The sequence below is a fragment of the Ursus americanus genome, chromosome 3, assembly GCF_024610735.1.
Source record: "Ursus americanus isolate L20-20 chromosome 3, mUrsAme1.1.p, whole genome shotgun sequence".
NCBI classification, from domain to species: Eukaryota; Metazoa; Chordata; class Mammalia; order Carnivora; family Ursidae; genus Ursus; species Ursus americanus.
This window is the reverse complement of record NC_142129.1, coordinates 11351654-11374700: the sequence shown is the minus strand read 5'-3', so window position 1 is coordinate 11374700 and position 23047 is coordinate 11351654. Positions and strand designations below refer to the sequence as shown.

At 42.6% G+C, this 23047-nt stretch overlaps 1 protein-coding gene and 1 long non-coding RNA gene across 5 annotated transcripts in view; one reads left to right on the top strand and one right to left on the bottom strand.

Moving 5' to 3' along the window:
- The window catches only part of TCAF1 (TRPM8 channel associated factor 1), a 49603-nt gene extending 48494 nt beyond the window's left edge, over positions 1 to 1109 (bottom strand). For all 3 annotated transcript variants that reach the window (XM_087860750.1, XM_087860749.1, XM_045792423.2), the window contains exon 1: positions 961 to 1109. The gene's annotated coding sequence lies outside the window, so the exon portion shown is untranslated. The remainder of the gene's footprint in view (positions 1 to 960) is intronic.
- On the top strand, positions 252 to 23038 carry LOC148110333 (uncharacterized). 2 transcript variants are annotated; one of them, XR_015723794.1, is made up of 3 exons: positions 252 to 431; positions 7407 to 7533; positions 22831 to 23038. It is a non-coding gene; the product is annotated as an uncharacterized LOC148110333 (long non-coding RNA). The 2 variants fall into 2 exon arrangements; XR_015723795.1 differs by having other exon boundaries at positions 252 to 722.
- The last annotated feature ends 9 nt before the right edge of the window (positions 23039 to 23047 follow it).

Sequence of the window (23047 nt, the reverse complement as noted above, 5' to 3'; positions counted from 1 at the left end):
GCAAAAATAAAGCAAGGTATTGAAATGAATTCAATGAACAAATAAATAATTTGGAATATGAAAGGATGGATGAAGGGATGGATAGATGGATGGAGGGATGGTTTGCTAGACAGATCATTCGGTCTTTTATGTCTAATTGGACTTGCACTTCTTTCAAGAAGTTTCATGATTATCTGTTTCATAAATCTTTTTCTTCTATACTTAAGGCTATCTCCGTTCATTTCAGGTTTACCCAACTCAACTGGCCAGCTTGGGCTGTTTACCTGGGAACTGTATAATCCAGTACTTACAGCTTCAGGCCAAACGCATTCCAGACTAAACGTTCCGCCCGCTCACCGCACCTACTCCGAACACCACCCATTCCGCGCCCCACACCTCCCTCCACCAGCGCAGACACTCAGAGCCCTTGGGCACCTACAGCACTAGAGTCGGTGAGGACTTTGACCTTTCGAGGGGTTGGGGGATGGGTGGGAGTGGTCCTGCAGAGGCCAGCAGCACCCGGATAATTTAAGAGCAAGGCCCCCGGAGATGGGGTAACATTACCTCCCGGGTTCCCTTTTGGTTAAATCTCAACGGCTCCTCGCAGAGCACACGCACAAAAAAAGCACAAAAAATGGGGAGGAGGAAGGTCATCGCCTCCTGCCAAGCAAGGGTGACAAACACTGCGGCAAGAAGAAAATTGAGACCGAGTTGCAGGGAGACAGCAGAGAAGAATCCGAGAGGTAAACAGCAAGAAATTCTGTTAAACACGTCTGCCACCCTCCCCTTGAGGACAAGTAGAGGCCCCACACCAGTCCCCAACCTTCCCTACCCCACAGCACGCACGGTCTCCTCGGGCATTCCCTCTGTCTCCCAGTCCCCCCCATCCCACCCCACCCCCGGGCCACAGCGCTCCGGGCAGTGGCCTGTGCCGCTCCCAGGCCTCTTTGGGTCCAGAATCCATCGCTGAACCCCACTTACCTTTTGCCCCGCTTTCCCTGCGGCGCGGGTTCAGGGCAGAGAGGGCCGGCTTGGCAGGGGCAGCGGCAGTTCCCTAAGGCAAGGAGCTTCTCAGGTGAGAAGGGACTGGGCGGCGGACGAGGCTGGGGACGTGGAAAGTCGCAGGCAGACGGGGGCGCGCGGGGGAAGGGGGGCGTCCCGGGAGCTGATTGGTGGCCGTGGCGCTGGGGCGGAGTTTGGCCCGCAGTCCCCAGACCGTAGAAACCTTGCTTTTTATCAATTTCTGCCGGAGGATGTGGGCCCCAAATCCGGGATGGGGACCCCAGCACCAGTCCAAGAAAGTGCGCAGGGCAGTTTGTTAAAAAATAAACCTGAGACAATTTATGAACAAGTGAGCAATTGATATACAATATTATATTTTTATATAAGACAATACACAATTATTTCTAAGAATGAGTTAAATCTACGGGTCCTCAATACATTTTTAATTAAAAGTGTCAAGTTGCATTAGAATGGAGCATATGATTACATTCTTGTAAGAAGAAACAATCTTGCCTTGCTTATATAAGGGGCAGGGCTAATAGTTGTCTATTGATACTTATCTTCATAACCACTGAGTCATTTTAAAATAGCACATGTATTGTTTTATAAGTTAAATAAAAAACAAGAAGGTGTTAAAAATTTTAATAACCAACAAATAGGTGACAGATATTGGGCATGAGAGAAAGAAAGGTGTAGCTATTATAAACCTAGATTCTGAAGCCTCTGGCTCATCTCCTTACCGTCTGGGGACTGCATTCCCTCCTCTGGCTGCATTAACAAATGACCACAAATTTAGTGACTTGAAACAATATTTATTATCATACACTTCTGTAGCTCAGAAGCCCACTGGCTGAGATCAAGGTGTAGACAGGGCTGTGTTCCTCCTGGATGCCCTGGGGGAGAATTCATTTTCTTGACTTTTTCAACTCCTGGAGGCTGCCCAAATTCTTTGGCTTTTGGGTTCCATCTTCAAAGCCAGATCTCATCACCTGGACCTCTATGGTGGTCCTCCAATTTCTCTTACTTCTCTTTCACTTATTTCTGAGCGACTTTGACCTGTTAGCACCCTTTCCACCCTGGATCCCACAGGCCACTCTCAGTTCTGAATCCCACTTCCCTTTTTTATGTTTATTTCTCTTTCTGTTCATCTTCTCTTCTGCTTTTGTTTGTCTTTGTCCCCCCAGATAATTTCTTTCTTTACAGGTAGAAAGTGTAGTGAGTAGAGCACCTTATCAACAGAACACTTGGTTGTGCCCTCTTACTGTCACTTAAAACTCTGTTGCTTTTCAGGCTTGTGGAAACACACGCAATACCCTGTGAGACAGGGCGTTCTTAACTCTGACGGCTGTCAGTCCTAGTTCTCTGCCTCTCGGCGTTCCTCTCTGGACCCTCACCCGGGCCTGATTTTCCTTCCCAGGCCCAGAGCCAGTCCTCAAAGAGCATGTGGGTGACGTCATAGAAGGAGGGGCACGGGGGCTGGGGTGCGGGGAGGCAGCTGTGGGAGGAGAGAAGCTGAGCCAAACAGCCAAGCCCCCCATTGGCAGGGAATTTGCTGGCTGAGGTCCGTGCTTGTCTGCCTGTGCTCTGGTGTTGGAGGTTTGCAGGCTGCAATGGCCCTGTCTCCTCCCAGACCCTACACACACACACACACACACACACACACACACACACACACACACACGTGTTAGGAGCAGAGCCTAGAGGACTGGGCCAGTGATTTCGGCCTCTCACACACTGGCCTTAGTGGGCATAGAAATGTTAAGGTCATGCTCCATCTCCACCTGTGCTAACCCGTTCTGCTGTCTGCACTCAGTATTTCTTTTTCGAGAAAGGAGGAGATTGGACGAGATGTTTTAACTCCCAAATTCTGTGACCAATTGCACAGCAAAAACAGCACCAACTGAAAATGGTGGTTTTTGTGAGTGTCAGGGGAGGGAGTGGGGGCGGGCAGGCATGTGTGTTGTTGACTCTTCGTTTCTGAGAAGAGGAGGATATGGCAAGAGAGAAATGCAGCTGCCTTGGCAGAGAGAATGAGAAAGAGACAAAGCTCCTCGCCAAGGCACTCCGGGTCTTCTAGGAGCACTCAGTCTGCCTCCACAGAAGCCCCCGACACCCCACTCAGCTGCACAAACATGCCCAGACGTTGGCTTTGTCTTTCACCCTCAGAGGACTTTCTAGTCAGAAACTACCCCTCTGTGTCTGGGAAGCCAGTTGCTCATTTCTAGAAACCTCTGAGAACTGAGCCCCATGTCTGCCCTCCTCTCTGTGGCCAGGCCTGGCAGGGCAGTTCTGAGGGAGGCTAGGTTTCCGCAGGGAGGCGAGGAGAGGACAGGTGGCTTGCAGATTTCCAGGCAGAGGGGGACAGTGGTTGTACCAGTGAACAGAAAGGCCGACCCTCTCCGGAGGGAGAGAATTCTTCCTGCCTTTGAACTGATCCTTCTGTCCTTTTTCCTGGATCTTGAGCCTGTTGGCCTTCGGACTGGAATTCCACTATCAGCTCCTCTGTCTGCAGCTAGCTGATGGCAAAGCTCAAGACTCACTGGCTCCACCATCGCCAGAGCCAACTCCTTGTAATCAGTCAATGTCCTCTATCCCTATCTATACGATATACCTATCTGTAGCCCCTCCTCTGGGGCTTTATTTACCAGGCAGGCCTCGCTCCTCTTGTGTTTTCCTAAAGATTTTTTTTTTTCTCCTCACCACCCCTAAAAGCTCTATGTCGCATAACAAAGGGACTTCTAGGGTGGGAGGGGGACATTTAAGTACTGGATGTAACTCTTCACTATAGTCCCGTGGTAAAAGCCTCAAGGAAAAGAAATCAGATACTGGAGTGCCTTTATGGTTGATTCCATCTTTCCCCATTTTCTCCTTCATGTCCTCATATGTCCCTCCCTGTGGGCTTTAATAGGGACTAAAATCAATTTTTTAAATGGAATTATTACAAACGCAAGTACAAAGAAGAACATTTTTAAAGCTTATGCTTGGAACATTCTGTGCTTAGAAATCAAGTGTAGGAACTTCATTGAGAAATAAATATAATCAAAATAGGAACAGTGGGAGGATGGAGGAAAACCGAGGGAAGACTAGTAAAGCAGGAGATTTTTTTTTTTTTTAAAGAATGGTTAAGTGCTATCTTCTGTTTTAAGGACAATGACTTCCTTATTTTTAGGAAAGCAATACAGTGCAGTAATAGATGGGAATACAAGAAAAGAGGAACGATTATACTGCATGTTCTATTTTTATTTTTTAAAGTTTTACTTACGTAAGTAATTTCTACACCCAACATGGGGCTCAAACTCACTACCCTGAGATCAAGAGTCGCACACTCCACGGGCTGAGCCAGCCAAGCGCTCTGCGTGTGCCATTTTCAATTTAAAAGGTATTTAACTTGTCCCAGTCACGTTGGGCTTCGGTAACAAAAATATCATAGCTGGGTGGCTTGAAGAACAAATATGTCTTCTCTCACAATTTTCTGGAGGCTAGGAAGTAGGAGATCAAGTTGCCAACATCCTCAAATGGCAAAAAGAGAGAGCTTGGATTTCTTCATCCCTTTCCAAGGGCACTAATCCCCGTCATGAGGGGTCCACCTTCATGACCTATCCCCTCCCCAAGGCTCTCCCTGCCAATATTATCAACATTAGGTTAGGTTAGGATTTCAACATATGAATTCTGGAGGGACACAAACATTCAGTCCACAAAAGGGTCACTTTTTTTTTTTTTTTAAGATTTTATTTATTTATTTGAGAGCGTACAAGTTGGGGGGAGAGGACAGCAGAGGGAGAAGGAGAAGCAGACTTCCCGCTGAGCAGGGAGCCCCACGTGGGACTTGATGCCAGGACCCTGAGATCATGACCTGAGCCAAAGGCAGATGCTTAACCTACTGAGCCACCCAGGTGCCCCGACAGTGTCACTTTTAAGTTAACTCGAATTCAACTAAGAAGCCAAAGAATTGCTGAGGTAAATGTTTCTCCATGAATATCTGAAATATTGCCAAGTGTTCTGAGCCAGAGTTTTCTGCATTTGGTTGGATGTATCCTCTTCTTGGGGTGCAACACTTTTGAACCCCAGGAAGCTGCTAGTGCTGCAGGTTTCTTTGGTCTCTGTGTAGACTAAGCTGGAAGTAGAGAGATGTTTCTGCGTTGAAGGATTTTACTCTCTTTTTCCAGGGCTACCCACCTTGTCAGTCCATTATCTCAGGATTGACCAATAACAGCAAGAATTCTTAGCATTTTATCAACTCACCTTCTATGAAGGAGCCCTTGGCAGAACCAGTGGGGGGTCGGGTTTAAATATCATTCCAAGATGCAGAATCTTATTTTTTGCAGCGGATTTGGGGCCAGATACTCATTCTTACATAAGACATGGTTTGGAGAGAGCCTAGTACATAGAAGGTCTCAGTAAATGCCATGCATTTATTAAATTATATGCACTTTTAGGTTTTATGGAATGATGTTGTGCCCCATTCCTTCTTTGCTTTATGCCAGAAGTATGTTTTTTATGCTCTTTACAATTTTCTTTTTTCTTTTTCTTTTATTTAAATTCAATTAATTAATATATACCGTACTATTAGTTTCAGAGATAGAGTTCATTGATTCATCAGCATCATATAACACCCAGGGCTCATTACATCGCGTGCCCCCTTAATGCCTATCACCTAGTTACCCCAACCCCCCCACCCATCCCCCCTCCAGCAACCCTCAGTTTGTTTCCTATAGTCAAGAGTCTCTTATGGTTTATTTCCCTCTCTGATTTCGTCTTATTTTTCCCTCCCTTCCCTTATGATCCTCTGTTTTGTTTCTTAAATTCTACATATGAGTGAAATCATGCGATAATTGTCTTTCTCTGATTGACTTATGTTGCTTAGCATAATACCCCTAGTTCCATCCACGTGGTTGCAGGTGGCAAGATTTCATTCTTTTTTTGATGGCTGAGTGATATTCTATTTCACACACACACACACACACACACACACACCCCAAATCTTCTTCACCCATTTATCTGTCCATGGACATCTGGGCTCTTTCCATAGTTTGGCTGTTGTGGACATGGCTGCTATAAGTATTTGGGTGCAGGTGCCCCTTCCAGTCACTATGTTTGTATCCTTTGGGTAAATACCTAGCAGTGCAATTGCTGGATCATAGGGTAGCTCTATTTTTAACTTTTTGAGGAACCTCCATACTATTTTCCAGAGTGGCTGCACCAGCTTATATTCCCACCAGCAGTGTAAGCCCTTTCTCCACATCCTCACCAATATTTGTTGTTTCCTGAGTTATTAATTTTACACATTCTGACTGGTGTGAGGTGGTATCTCATTGTGGTTTTGATTGCTCTTACAACTTTTTTAAAACTAATTTCATTAGATGTTGATGGAAGGGAATTTTGTGACGGCCTCCTTCTGCCATCTTTACATGGAAATTCCTGCTTGTGCAAGCATTTATGCTAACCAGCATGTTCCTGGAAGGATTTCACTTATTTTCCTTTATAGAATTATCAAATGTTCAGCTTTTACATTAACCTAAAAACATTCATAGACCTTTTTTCCTCCTATTCACTGAAATATATAGCCCACACACCCTAAATCTGTGGTCTCTCTGTCTCTTTGTCTGTCTCTCTTTAAATCCCATTTAGGAAATGCAAATAGGGTGGTTTGAAGAAAGAAAAGCAAAATATGCTAACATGTGTCTAAAAGAAGAAAAATAAGCTATTTTAAGGGATCCAGAAACAAGTCTTGACATGTCTGACACAGGCCTAGACACTCTTAGGGGGCACTTGTGGACACTCCTTGGCTTACATGATGTTCCTTGGTGATGACACCAACAGAGCCTGGGGGCAAGGTAGCCTCCAAAGCCACCCATTTCCTTCAGCTAGCCTCCTGCTGGGCCCCCTTTCCCTCAGATCCAGGGCCTGGAATTCAGGTGTATAACTCTTGAGCAAGTCAGATTTAGGCTGGCCATTTGTGGAGGAAGCTCCCATATCCTGAAGACACTAGGGGGCAGCCCCAACAGAGCCAGGGGCAGCAGAAACCTCCCAACCCACCTACCCCTCCTTAACCAGCTAGGGGTTCTGTCCTCCTGTTCTCATCCCTTTTTTTTTTCCAGGGCCTAGATGCTAGGCTGGAAGTCCCCAGAGAGGCTGGAAGCTGACCTAGGTTCCTGCATTCTGAAAGGCAATAATAGATCCTTGGGTGTGAGGAAAGCCTCTTTTCTCAACCCAATCACACCCATTGAGCTAACTGCCAGTTCTGCTCCTGACCCACTCGAGGGCCTCTGTCTGACCTACAAGCCCTGAGGCGGTCTAGCGATGGCCAGGCGGTGCTCATAGAGATCTCTCTGTCTGTCTAGAAGGTACTGGGGCCTGTCCTCCACCTCTGCTATTGCCAAGGAGTGAACAAAACACCACAGCCCCTGTGTTTTATCTGCTTGTAGATAGAAGAATAAACGTCCCCACGAAGTTGGATACCCACTGGACTACTGAAAAATATCCTCCAGAAATGGACTGGTGTACTTTCATCGGCAAGTGCAGCAGGGCTGAAGAAGTCAAACGTAAACACGGGTATGTAACCACTGTGATTGTGTGAGGTTTTGACATTAGAACTGATATAAATCCTATTTATAGTCTATTTATTTTGTTTACCTTAAATATCATATTTTTTCATTACATTCATTACATTTTCCAACTGATCAGATCATGCTGGTCTGAAGGAATGCTACTGATCTTTTTTTTCCCTGAGATTTTATTTATTTATTTACTTGAGAGGGACAGAGACAGAGAGAATGAGCACAGACCTGGGCGCGGGGGGGTGGGGGGTGGTGGGGGTGGAGGGAGAAGCAGACTCCCCGCTGAGCAGGGAGCCTCACGTGGGGCTGATCCCAGGACCCTGGGATCACGACCTGAGCTGAAGGCAGATGCTTAACCGACTGAGCCACCCAGACACCTCTCTACTGGTCTTTGTTTAAAGAAACTATTAAGTGTGATGTTAGCTATTGATTTAAAATGGAGAGATAATACTTATCATGTTAAGGAAGTATATTTTTATTTCTAGTGTACCAAAATATATAAAATCTGGAATGAACAAAACATCTTACTACATTTCTTCTTCTTCTTCTTTTTTTTTTTTTTGAGCCAGTAGGTTTTAACTTCTTACATTGGTGGAATTCATGGTTTTGATTATGGGAAATTATGTTTTTATTAAGGTGTTAAAATTACTTTAATGCTTTATTTAAGAGTTTTGATCTATTTCTTTTTTTTAAATAAACTTCATCAATACAGCAGTCCTAGGTTTTTATTCTATGGAACATTGGTCAGGAACATTTTAGTAAGTGAACTGCTCAAATAACTTTGAGAAATTCCATATGCTGCATCTATTTTTGCAGATTCAAAGTCATATCAGCATATTGAAGGCTCTGAGCAGTCCTGCAGTAAATAGTACTCCTTACATTTATTTAATGTAATACTACTTCTATTTATTTAAAAATGAAACTTTTTTCCTGTGATATTTATTAGCATTCTGATCAGTTATTATACATCTATATCTATAAAGTATTTATATATTTACATATATTCAGGTATTTGTAAAATTGGCATGCTTTTGTATATTGTATACAGTTCCAGGTTGCATTCTTTTCCCCATGACTTATATCTTGAACATTTTATCATGTTCTTAAACATTCAAACATGGTTTTTTAACGGCTGTATAACGGTTCACCTTATTTACTGAAATTATATTTGGTCGTTTTCCATTTTGGAAATTAGATTATTCCAGAACTTTGCTAATCACAATAATTGTGTTAAAAATACCTGTTTTACCTACCTCTTGATCTGCATTTCTGGTTATAGGGTGGAGTCCTTGAAGGAGAATGGAAACAAGCCAAAAGATTAGCATTTAGAGGGTTTTTTGATACATAGTAACAAATTATCCTCTAGAAATGTTTTGTACATTTATACTCCCGGTTCCTGGATATGTGTGTACCTATCTGAACTTCTGATGGACTCAGTATCTTCTTCTTTTCCAGACATTATGCAGGCTGTCCACATGTTGACTGAAATCCTTTTTGGTACAGATCAAAGCATGTGTGGCAGAATGGGTTTTTCTCTCCTTTCTTTCCTTCCTGGAACCTGACACATATAGAGCCTTCAATGAGAGAGAGGCATATTTTAAAAATATAAGCCAGGGTGTGGGGAATTTAGGAAGATTTACCAGCTTAAAACTAGTATCTGCAGTTTATAAGTCCATATATCTCCTAGACAGTCCTTGCAGAGGCTGCTCTTGTAAGGATCCCGCTCCCTGTCCTTTCTCATCTCCTTCCTGTCTCAGCCTTGGAATAAGTAGGGGAGCTGAATGGAGCAAGAGAAATGACTGGAAACTCAAACTGAAGACTGGGCACAGAGGACTTGTGGTGGGCGGTTGCAGGGAACAGGACCAAGGTGCTGGGAAAGAAGAGGAAGAAGACCTAGGAAGAAAGTTCGTGCTAATTACAGGTGCTTGCTTAGGATAAACCTTGAGAATATAGGACTAAAGCCCTGTGCTCATGGATGGAGTTTGGAAACAGGCTGAATACAAAAAGTTGCTCCAAAATCTCTGCATGGATTGGAATCTATCGCACACACTTGTAATAAGAAGTGATTAGTCTTTCTCTGGGATTATGAGTGTGTGTTGGATAGGTCACATGAAGGCTGCTCTCTTGTGCATTGCCCTACAATGTTTGAATAGCATCAGGTCAGAGGACTGAGCCAACGGCATTGCTTAACCATGGCTGCTAAACTGTTAGAAAAATAGTTTCAAGAAGCTGAAGTAGACCCTGAGAAAATGATAATGGTACTTAAAATGTGTTCTGAGGGGAAAAGAGAATGCTGTGCTCTCATTTCTAAAGATTAAGTCTGTAATTTAAAACCAATGGTTCAATTGCAGAGTCAGGATTATTCTGTGTTGAGAAAGATGCCAGGGAATGATAGCTCGTAGCGTCGTGGGGGATGTGTGCTGGTGAGGACAAGTCCATATCGATTAACATATTTTGAGGAAAACGTTAGATCGATGGGTAATATGACAAATCCAAACAGAATGAGATTTGCTGATTTCTTTTCCAGAATCCTGGGCTTTGGGGCTATGATGGGCAACAGGACAAGCAATCCCATCCACATGGGATCACATCCATGTCTTTCTACCAAGTCCAGAAAGCCAAGGATGTTTTTAGGGTACAGAAAGGCAGAGCAGAAGTAAGGAGTTTAAACTATGGAACAAATACAGTAGGGGTCTGAGAGACAAAGGACTCTTCTGGCAGAATCTAGAGGTGATGCCCGAGTTGAAAGCTGTGCCAGCAATAGCTCAGTGCGTTACTGGGTGCTGGTCTTAGAGTCTTTGGAAAGGTGGCGAGGGCTGAGAAAATGCATGCCAGATTTCTGACTATCTATCAGGGGATGAGCAAAAAATTTGAACTATCTGATGAGATTGCAAAAAGTTTTCTGTAAGGCAATAATAAAGACCCTGGAACTATGGCCCGGTTCAGCCAAGCACAGCGTCAAGCTTGACTCATGACTCTGCTTGCATAACCAGCCTGAGAGCTGCCTGGAGTTCTTTTTGCTGATGTGTAATGGAAGTGGCAGAAGAGGAAGACAGAGCCATGGAGAATTACAGGACTCAGGATGGAACAGCTGAGCCTGCATCTTGGACCCTAGCTCACGTCTTGGAGTGTGATGAATGAGCTGACAGGTGGAACAGGTGGCTCTTCTCTTTTAAGGACAGAGAGCCCTGAGAGGCAGCAAACCCCATTTTGGCCCAGAGAGGATGAGGTGGAAAGGACACCTCAACTTTTGTTATTGTTGAAAACTTGATGGGCAGGAGATCACAAACTTTACTCTCCTGGAGGGACTTCACTTCCGTGTTGAAGTTAAAGAAAAAGTGTTAATAGCCAGTTGGGTGATTTCGGTAAAAAGATGTTGGACATTTGAGTCAGAGTCTTGCCCGACTCATTATTGATCCCACAGCCTCCCTGACCTCTGGAGATCCCATGATCCCCCTGGAGGACTTCGCAGTGCCCACTCCAAGGGATCACACGTGTTGTATTTGTTATTGTTTTAGTCTTCTTCAGTCTTTCCTTTGTGTTATAACCTTGACACTTTTAACGACTACAGTCAGTTACTTTCTATATCCTCAATTTGAATTTCTCTGCTATTTCCTCATCATGAGTTTCAGGTTATGCATTTTGGCCAGAGTATCACAGAAGCGACGTGGAGTTCTTCGTTCTATCGGATGTCACGTGATTTCATCTTCTCCCATTACAGATGATGTCCATGCCCATTACTTGATTAAGGTGATGTCTGCCAAGCAGTTTCTTTTGCAAAAATCTCTCATTTAGCTCCTCTATAATACAGTCCTCCGGTGCTATTTTAATTTAGTGTATAACCCCATAAACTCACTTTTCCAGATGTGGTAGCGATGGCATACCTCAGGCCACTGACCTGGCTTTATTTGTATCGGCATAGTTGTCATATCACATTAGCCTTTTTTTATTTGATTATTTAGAACATTTCTCTTAGCTTTTTTAATGGGAGGGTAAGGAGAAGGTGGGATGGCAAACGCGGATGGGAGAGGAAGGGCTGTGTCTGCATCTGCCGTCATGAATCAAGCTTGCATCCAAGCCTGGGTACCAAGTGTGTGAGTGTTGGCTGGTGGATTGCCCTTGCCTGTCCCCTCAACACGTGGAACCGGTGGGTGAATTGCTGAGCTCCAGAGGTTGTGCCACAGAAAGAACAGATGGAAGGCAGGGCATCTGGGGAGCTGGGCCTGAGCTCTGTCATTAATTTGTTGTGACGTGGAGCAATCCTCGTTCTTCCCTGGAGCTCAGTTTTCATGTCATGGAAATGAACAGAGACTGTTTCTTTCAACACAGCTAAAGAAAAAAGGAATGTGTCGGGACCGTGAGATTCTGAGATGAGAAATACGGCACGAGAGTAATACAAGTGGAGTAAAACAGAAACAGATAATCCTCAAGGAAACTTTGGCCCCTTTGGGCTCCCAGAGAGTCTCTAACTCATAAACCTACTTCCTATGCCTCACGTTCACAAAGATCCACCATTGCAACCACGTGCACCGTCCATAACTGCGCCCCCCTCCCCGCCGCCCTACCCCAGGGAAGGGCCTCCTGCCCTCTCATCCTTGATGCCTGGTAAGCTAACCTTGCATATTCCAGAAACTTTGAAAGGTAAAAACTCCCTCATCTACACAATTTAGGATTTCAGCTCAGAATACGCTTAGGAAGAGGCTCACCCTCAGAGAAGTGATAAGGAGACAGATAAACAGCCAAGAGTTTTTAAAGTAAGAAAAGAAAGTGAAAAGGAGAATTATTGTCCATAAAAGCTCCCTTTCTTCCTTCTGGGCTTCACTGGAGGCCCAAGGGGCTGGAGAGCTTTGCAGTGGAGACGCTCCTGACTCAGTAAGATTTATAGATGCAGCTTGTAGAGCTGCTAGGCTCGGGCAATTCACAGAGCTGGGTGAAAAGAAATTACAAAATCACTTAAAAATCTTTTAGTCTTGTTAAAAGGTACTTTTTTTTTTCCCCTTTAAAGAATCAGATTCTTTCTTAGCTGTTGGTTCTGACACAGCTTTCTCACTGAAGTGCTAACGGAGACATTTTACACAATTGGAGGTTGCTAGTTCCAAAGGCTTCTGAAAATTATTACCAAGGGGCTATCGGGTAAAGAAGCATAAAGGAGAAGGAAGGAGGTTGTTTTGCATTAAAATAAAGAAGTGCAAATTAAAAAGCTAAGCTGCCTTCTAGGAATGGAAAGAATGAGTCATGGGCATGGCTTTCCAATGGCATTAGGAGCCCTGTGCCCTTACATGCTCACAAAACTTCTCTTTCTGCTTCAGGTGGGAGGGGCGAGGAGAAAATATTTCCATTAGGCCAACTACCTAAAAGCTACAAACCAGATCTGTTCTTTCCTTGAGCTTCCAATGCCAAGCAAGACAAATCGACTACTCCGGTGGCAGAAGGCAGCACGCAACAGAGAGGCTGGCTGGAGAGACCATGGCTATCTAAAGCCCAGAACAGCTTTGCTAGCCATCCACGTGGTTCACTGTGTTCCAGGGACATGTTCTCACCTTAGGACAAACTGGGAGCTCGGCTTAGGGGGCTGGGAGTGAGGCAGGGTTGATGCCTTTACATTTCAAAGATTGTTTGAAACCTCTTTCTTTCTGTGCCAGGAGACTCAAAGAATGTCTAAAGGAAAACAAAAACAAAACTGAAAGCCTAAATTTTTTTCCATTAGGAATTTAAACATCTAGATAGATAAAAATAAATCTGCCATCATTACTAGATCCAAAGAAAGCTGCTCTTAACATTATTAAATATTTTCTTCCTTTTTCAGCCCCTATTTTTAAAAGCATAGCTGCATGTTGTGCTTAATTAAATCGTTCAACAATTTGAAATAATTATAGATTCACAGGAAGTTGTTAAAAAAAATGTACAGGGAATTCTTGTGTACCCTTCACCTAGTTTTCCTGAATGGTGACATCTTGCGTAATTATAGTGCAATATCACAGCCAGGAAACAGACATGGGTTCAAACCACAGAGCTTGCTCCGATGTCACCGGTTTTATATGCACTCCTGTGTGTGTGTGTGTGCGTGTGCAAGAAGACTAGTATCTCTTGTGATAAAGATCCGAAAGTGTTTGCCTCTGTGGGAGTATATTGGCTACAGAGGAGCACGAGGCACAAAGGGAGTTTCTGGAAATGTTTTATATCTTGTTTGGGTGCAGATTATATGGGTATATATGTCAAAACTCACAGCACTGAACATTCAAGTCCATACATTTTATTGTATAAAAGTTAAATCTCATTTTTAAAAAGTAACATACAGTGATAGAAAATATTTGGCTAATATTAATCCTCAAGCCACTGAGCATATCAGATTAGAGTGTTCAAGGTAATCAGTTCTAGGCAAATGTATAGTCTTTTGGTCAATATTTCTATTCTAGATTCCAGAGGCTACAACTTACCTTTCAGGTGTGTCTTGATTTCTGACCATGAAAAGCAGGATGATACAGTTTTTGCAGTATAGTCCCCATGCATATGCACATTTAAAATGACAGTTTGGATGTCTTCACTCATGAATGGACTTGCATTTTGACCTTAAGTCTCCTTTTAGGATGCTTTTCATTACCATGTTCCTCAAGCTGTAGATTAAAGGATTGAGCAAGTTGAAAATGCTATAGAATTTGAGTTTGTCATTTTAGTTCAGAAAACATAAGCAGCTGGCTTTGACATGTACAAAATTCAGCAACATGAAAACAAACACAGAAAGTTCACATGAGACACGAAGATAAAGAAAGATTTCTTTGGTATTTGGTGAGTCTCATCATCAGGATAATGGTGATAATTAATATATGCCTTCTTCATTTATTCATTCCTCCATCGACTACTTATTGTGAACTTATGTATTCTAGGAGCTGGTGATAGATCATTGCATGAAAGAGACTAAAATCTTTTTCCTCATGGTCCTTACATTCTATTGGGAAGAGACTTAATAAACACAATAATAAAAAAAGGATATGTTAATTTTAAGGGTTGTTCAAAGATGATCAGTCTATTGAAAAAAAGGAAAGTAGGAAGATCAGTTGTGTGGACGAAAGGGAGATCGTGGTTGTCTCAGTGAGAATACGGTATTTGGGCAGATCTTTGAAGGAGATGTGGAATGAGCCATGTGGGTATTTGGAGAAGAGGGTCCCGGTTGAGAGAGCAGCCCAGGCAAAGATCTGAGGTAGGAAGTGCCAAACATGGTCAGGGAATAGCAGGTACTGAGAGGGGGAGATGAGATCCATTTACGAGGGTGCCCGAGTGTGTGCAGAACCGTCCAAGATGAGAATCAAGAACTCAATAAAGAATTTGCCGGTGAGTGTCATGTCAATGCTTAATTAAGCCACATCAATTTCACCTCCTAGATTTCAAATTCATTTCCTTTTCTCCATGGCCATATCTTGCCCTAATCCAACCTGCTCTCAGTTCTCCCTAAGAATGGCCATACCTCTCACCTGGTTGGCCCTACATCTATTCCTGTATCCAACAATCCTTTCTCCATACTACAGCCAGGCACATATAATTATGTCCTTTTTGGTTGTGAGAGACTAATATTTTTTATGGCTTACAGGTTTTGATTTCACTCACCTATCCAGGCTCCTCTGGTAGCACACAGCTCCGTAACACCTCCCACAGCCAGAGCTGTGCAGAGACACTTCTCTTTCCCAGAGATCTTGTTCACTTCTCCATTCCCCAGGGCACCCTCCCCACGCACCTCATATTAACTCCTGCTTATATTTTACATATCAGCTCACAGGGCCATTTATCAGGAAAAACGTCCCTGCGCCATCAGGTGGACGTGCGGTTTGTATGTTGTGGCTGTTTCACTGACTGTAATTGTGCTAGATCATTAACTTAAGGTTTATAGATGCACTTCCATGAGTTTCTGTTCTTAAAAAATTTGGGGAGCTAAAACCGAACCTGCTAATTCAAAGGTAGTATTTGAATATAATGCTAAAATGTTTTGGTTTTGAAGGGATCCAAACTTTTAGACACATCTCTTATAGGAGAACTATGGTGAAGAATTTGCAGAAGTTGTTGGTTACTAATTCCAAAGGTTTTTGAGTTATCTTAAATGCCAAGGAACTTTAAACCAGGGATCGTCAGAAAAATCCATATGACAAAGGGAAGGGAGTCGCATCTCATTGCTTCAAAAAGGAAATAGAAAACCCAAAGGCCTTTACAACTGGAAAGAGCTAGTCAGGGTGCTTTCATGATTTGCAGAATGGCATGCCTCTACAAACCTAACAAGCTTCCCTCTGGGTTTCAGGTGGGTAGGACAAAAAGATTGAGCGGATTGAGAGAGAGGGAAATACTAACGGTTTTCCCAGAGAATAAAGATAGGTAGAACGGCAAACCAAATACATCTTTTCAATTAGCTCTAAATGCTTAAGCTAGGAAAATTGACGCTGGCAGGGACAGAAGGCTGGCTTTGAAGGGTGTCCAGAGAGGCAACTGCTGACAGACAGCTTGAAGTGCTTTTCCTGCTTCTCTGTGGTGAGTCATCCTTTTATAGGGCAAGACTATCATCTTGGTGCAAAACAGGTCATGGCAGGTGAGTGAGTTGAGGTTGGTGCCTTGAAGCCTCAAGAGTTAATCTTTTCCACCATTCTTTGAGGATCTCCCCCTGTGGTTAGAGCCTGAGCCAAGCTTTTAAAGGAAAAAGCAGATAAGCAAACACAAAAGGAAACCCATTTTTTCCCCTTCTTCTGTTATGATAGTGAAACAGAAAAGTGGAAAGAAGAAAAAACCCCACTCATTGTACTATTCCTATTATTTACCAGATTTCCATATATCCTCATCCAGTGATCATAGTTGTAAGCAGTAGAGGAAAAGTTTGGCTAATGTCAGCAGAAAACACAGTTATTAAAGGGCACTAAATAGTTCACAAAATCTCTGAAATCAGGCAAGGAGTTGACCAACATTATGAAAAATGGTCAAAAATCCTGCAGAAGCGATCCCTGGCAGACACCACTGCAGTCTTTCCTGGGTCCGGGGAACGTAGTGTGTGCTGCGGATACCCCATAGTGCACCGTTACCACTGCTGATTCTAGAAGCCACACTTGCTCTGCCTCAAGCGCCAGCCTCACCACGTTGAGTTCTGGGCAGTTCCTCCCTTTTTGCGCTGTTGATTCCTTGTCCCAATCTGGCACAAGAACCTGGGTCACACCCTGTGCTCTTGATGCAAGGGATGCTGAGAGCATTTTAGCCTCTTTTGGGGGGAGGATACCCCAAACACAGAAGGAAGGTTCAGACACTGGTTGAAAAAAAATCACGACAAGTGATTCCATACATTTCACAACTTTGGCTGCCCAAATCGATGTATCACCTTCTTCCCATATTTACTCCATTCTTCCTCTAGAATGTTAATGTCCTGCATGGCTCGTCTGCTACCTGTGTGCTAATGTGCAAAATATGACACCATAACATACCCTGTGTAACGTGGTAGAGGAAAGGAGATGAAAGAAGATAATTAGCAACAGCCAGGAAGACGCCGTACTCCATTTTGTGACTGGTGTGTGGTCCCAGTGTGACTTTTGTCCACTTCCCATCCCTTGATGCCTCAACCTCACCCAGTTGTACAGCATGTGGGCGTTCTTCACCCACAGGGTCACCAGTCTTCCTTCTGAGAAAGCAGGAATGTTGAGCATGGGCGTTAGGTATGTGGAAACACAGTATGTACCTCCGAGGCTACCTGTTAAGTTTTTGTTTTTCTCCTTTGCATTGCATTGACTGTGTATTTTTCAGGGCGACATTTTCTCAGCCAGTGCCAATACATTAAATTCTAGCGGGCCACCTGGAGACTGCAGACATTCCCAATTAGTAGATGCTTACGAAGGACATTCTGGGCATGCCGGAGAGAGGAAAGGGCTGTCGGTGCAGGGCAACATGAGAGAGAACGCTACACTAAAGCCATTAAGGGGAAACTTGTTTTTAAAGTTGGGCACTGAGAAATATTTGAGAATAAAAATCTGACTCAGTATTTAATAACTATAAAGGCATCCTTAAGGTTTGTCTGTAATACAAGCCCACTGGGGACATCTGGGTATGAAAGGTTGCCCTGTTTCTCTGGTGGACCGTAACATTTAATCTCCACAGGGCTTTAGGGTAATTAGTCACCATGGATAGTGATACTTAAATGCATGTGTGGAATGTTAGAACATCTATGAACACACGTCTTTTAGGAAAAAAAACTTGATTTATCTATTTTCTCTATGCGTATAAAAGCAAATAAAGAATTTTGGTAGATTTTTAATCTTAAAAGGGATGCATTTAAGTGGTTTTTGACTTGACAGGTCTAACCGTGAAAAATGCTACTCTCCAAATTTACCCTTTGGAACTTGGATCTGACTGTTGTGACTCTGGAAGAAACAGCACCGCATGCTGGTCACAGATTAGAGCCGTTTCTCAGCCTTGTTGCTGTTGATGTTTTGAGCCATATAATACTTTGTTGTAGGGGACTGTCCTGTCCATTGTGGGGTCTTTGGTAGCACCCCTGGCCTCTACCCACTAGACAACCAAGTGTCCCCTAGTGGACCAAAAAACCCAGTGGAGAACCACTGGGTTAGAGCGTATCCAACAAAGCGACCCACAAGATACTGTGTCCTAGTGGAAGACATCTCGACTCTTCAGCAATTTATTCTACCTGAGTGATGTGTTAATGTGGCGAGACTTGTGAATCCTCAAGTATTAGACCATTTCTTATTTCTTTTTCTCAACAACACAAGTAAAATTATGAGACTTGAGTTCTTGTAAGCGAGGCAAGAAGCACTTTTCACTCGTTAACTAATTTGGTGCTTAGTGTTAGCCTTGGGGGAAAGCACTTTTATTAGCCCTATTTCATAGAAGAGGAACCAGAGCCACGGAGAGGTTAAGAAACATCCTAAGGCCACACTGCTAGTAGGGGATAAAGCCAAGATTTTTGAAAATTGATTTTTAAAACATATTTTGAATTACTTGTGCCTGGCAAAACTTTTCTGATAGTACAGGAGGGTACGTTACAAACTATAAATCTCTTCACACACCTACTGCAGTCTTCTTTCAAGGCACACATAGTGTGTGCGTGTGTCTGTATAGTCTCCTCAAACATAATTGCTAGTATGCCATACAGACTACTTTAGATCTTGCTTTTCTTACTCTACAACATATCACAGAAACCATTTTGTGCCATTAGTATAGAGAGAGCTGCCTCATTATTTTTTACCTTGAAACAATCAGCTCGTGGTAGAATTACAAAACATTTCTGTTATAAAATTTCAAAAACCTACAGAAGAGGAGGAAGAGTAACACATCTCCGGGTATCCATGCATACAATGCTCAGCTTCAAAATGATCAAATCATGGCCAATCTTGTTTTATATACAGCCTCACCATTTCCCCTTCTCTCAATCATTCTGAAGTGATATTTTACTATGAACTTCTAAAAGATAGAAACTTGTTAAATTTAAAACCAAAATACTATTCTTACACTTAATAAAACTTAAAAAAATTCCTAAATATCAATTATTCACTAAATGTTCTAATGACTACTTTTTTCCCACTTGCATCCTGATGTTTTAAAAGGGTATATATGTCACACACACACACACACACACACACACACACACACACACACACATAATTTAGAGAGAGTGCATGGAGTGGGGAGGTGCAGAGGGAAAGGGAGAGGGAGAAAATTTCAAGTAGATTCCTTGCTGAGACTGGAGTCCAGTGCAGGGATTGATCTCACGACCCATGAGATCATGACCTGAGCTGAAACCAAGAGCCAGATGCTTAACCAACTAAACCACCCAGGTGCCCCTTGCATACTGATTTTTAAAAATATTCTTTGTAGTATGTATCTGCTACATCAGGAGCAAACCAAATTAAAACAAAATTAGAAGCAAACTGAATCTCCAGTCTGGATCACGTTCTGTGGTCTGGTCTGTTGAAGCTGAAGACCATGTGCTGCTCCTGGTCCTTCTTGTGAGATGACACTAAGCAGCCTCTACTTTACACTGTCTATTATCTTGTTGTCTGTAAAATCTTTAAAAAATGGGTTTTTTATTTATCTTCAATTTTACCATTTCTAGCACTTTTCACATCTTTTTGTGTATCCAAATTCTGTCCAGTATCATGCTCCCTTTGTCTGAGAAACCTCTATGAAAGTTTTTTGTACTGTGGATTTTCCAGCAGTAAATTCTATTTCTGTTTGTCTGATGAATTCCTATTTTTCCTTCATCTTTGGGAGATATTTTCTCTGGGTATAGAAATTTGACTTGACAACTGTTCTTTTTTTTATCAGCACTTTCTAATTGTCACTCCATTGCCATCCAGCCTGCATAGTTTTATTTTTTTATTTGTATTTTTTAAGATTTTATTTAAGTAATCTCTATACCCCGTTTAGGGCTCGAACTTACAACCCCAGTATCAAGAGTTGCACAGTCCACCGACTGAGTCAGCCAGGTGCTCCCCCCCTGCATAATTTTAAAGAGAAGTCTTTTAATTCATATTTTTGTTCTTCTGCATGTAACATATCTGTTTTTCTTGTTACTTCCAAGATCTTCACCTTTTTTCTTTCAAGCAGTTGGAATATGTTATCTCTAGTTGTTTTTATTTGTTTGCTTATTTTTGTAGTTATCCTCCTTAGTGTTCTCTGAACTTCTCGTATCTGTGGTTTGATGTACTTCGTGATTTATGGAAAATCTCCTGTCATTATCTATTTAGATATTTACTCTTTGTTCTTTTATTTCTGTTCTCCTCCTGAGATTCCATTTGTATATGTGTTAGTTTGATTCGTACCTTCCTATGGGCAGCCACTGCATTGTTGGCCATTTATCCTAATGAAATGAACATTTATTCTCACACAAAAACTTACATGTGAATGTTTATGGCAGTTCTATTTATAGTAACACCATCAGAAGCAATCTAGATGTCCTTCAGATGTGGGTGATTAAGTAAAAGGTGGTACATACACATCATAGAATACTCATCAGTGATAAAAAGGAATAAACAATTGATAGATACAACCTGGATGAATCTCCAGAGAATTATGCTGAGTGAAAAAGCCAGTCCGAGAAGAAATATACTATATGATTCCATTTACATTCCATTTTAAACTGCCAAAATTCTAGATATGAAGAACAGATAGTGATTCCCAGAGGTCAAGGAGAGAGTAAGGGCTGCACAGAATTGGTGTGGCTATAAAAGGACAACATGAGGGATTCTTGTGGTAATGGAACATTCTTAACTATATCAATATCAATATCTTGTGATATTATAATATCACATTGTCATATCATGATTAAAATTTAATATGTACATAATTATATCCTATTATATATCATCTTATCTTATGACTTGGCAATATAGCTTTGCAGGATGTTACTTACCATGGGGGAAACTGGGAAAAGGTACAAGGATACTCCTGTATTATTTCCTAAAACAGCATGTATATCCACAATGGTCTTAAACCACAAAGTTTAATCAAAAATAAAATTTGAATCCCTCCACAACATATACACATATGAAATCATCATGTTGTACAATTAAATATTTGGCAATTTTATTTGTTTGTATGTTTATAAACCTAAATTATATGTTTATATACCTAAAAAAGAGTTTGAAAAGGGATAGAAGTTTCACCCTTCTGTGTTAAGGATCTTGGATGATCTTAATTCTTTTCCATTTTTTTTTTTCAGTAGTTGGTAATGCTTCCTTTATCAACTTTTTGTACATTTAGATTTTTAAATCTATCTATGTGATGCTGTTATTTTTGGAGCTTAAATAGTACCATGAGGAATGTGCTAGGGTGTCCATCATACTTGCAATGATCACAGAAGCCCACTGGACACGGTGTGTACATCGAGGGAGGGAAGCACATCTCTTCTGTCTCCAGAAGGAGAAGTAAGGGCATCTGAAGCCAAAAGGGGAGAATTGGTGTTTCCACCAGATTTAGATGCAGCCCCAGTCACTGCTCCCTGGATGGGGGCCTTGAAGTCTAAAGTCTGGTTTGGGCCCTAGGAGGACATCCTCCAACCTCAGAAGGCTGGCTTCTCTGACTGCTTGGAATGGCCTAAGGCTGAAATGAAGATGTGGGAGGCAGAGGGATGGAGAAGAGCCTTCCACAGGGAGAAGGGCAGGGTGGAGGCTCTGTCCTGTGCATTGGGAGTGGTGGCAGCAATTAACGTTGTCATGCAGGAGGCTCTTGGGGGATGTGTCAGTCCTCCCCTGCAAATGCAGCTGCTGCCAAAGCTCATTAGGTCTGTGTGTGAGCTGTGAGCTCTTGTCCCTGTCCTCCGAGTAGTGTCCCTAGCAATGGCAACTAGTCCCGGGTGATTGAGGAGCCCTGGGGCCCAAGGAATTTGGGGGTGTCTCTTCTATGTGGTCCATCCCTGTGCTGGAGGGAGAGCTCTTGAGACCAGGTTAAACGTAGAGGAAAGCAGACACATCTCCTTTGTCCGCACTGATGAACATCTGAGAGGCATCCACAGCCTGTGGGAGTGTGGCCTTAGCAGGGACAGACACAGAAATGATGGGACTTGTTAGGGACTTGGATAAGGGGCAAGAAACGTGACTGGTGAAATCTTCTCGTTTTAAGTATTAGAGCAAATGTGGTAAAGTGATTGTGTTCTGTAGGAGCATGAGGCCTGGGAATAATTTTACAATAGGCTTCTTAATTCGCAAGCTTAGTACTAAGGTAGAGAGGGAAAGAAAGAGGGAAGAACCCCACAAGTATGATGATATCTTTTGTTAGGTTGATATTGACTAGCAGGTGGTGGTAATATGAGAATATTACATTTCCAGACAAGAAAAGATACATTATCGATTGCTTTAAATTCTCCTATCTCAGTTATTTCTGAAGAATTTGGTTCTCACAATATTGTGATTTTCTTTTTTTAAAAAAATAGATAAATGAAGATGTAAGGCAATTAAGGGCTTATTCAAGGACCCTTGACACTCAGAGAATGAACTGGAGACAAGATTCAGGTGTCCTAACTCATCCCAGGGTTGGTTTTTCTAGAACTGGCTGTGGGATTGCACCATGGAGACTTGCCAGACAGAGGGAATTATATTGCCATGAAAACCCTAGTCTTAGCCACAGGGAACAAGAAGTATAAAGAAGACAAGAATTTACATGAGGCCATAGTACAATATGTCACCAAAAGTGAGTGTCAGGTTCATACATGTTTGAGAAGCTGGGTCTCGGTAATTAGTCTCAGATTCAGTGAAAAGTCAGGTAACCGAATCAAGCTAGAAGTTAAGAGGATCACAAAGAGAATGAAGTAATTTTCTTTCAGGAGGTCAAACCCGTGTTTGAGATACCAGCCAGCCAAGCCACCCGTGGGTTCTCTGTTTTCATGCATTCGGATGTTGCAAGCACCCCTGCCCGGGATGGATGCTGTCAGTGTCTGCATCACCCAACTCTTCAGTCACGAGTGAGAGAAACCTCTCTCTAAATGAAAGTGCCATTTCCATGGACAGGTCACCATGTTGAAGGTATGGCTCTGACTTATT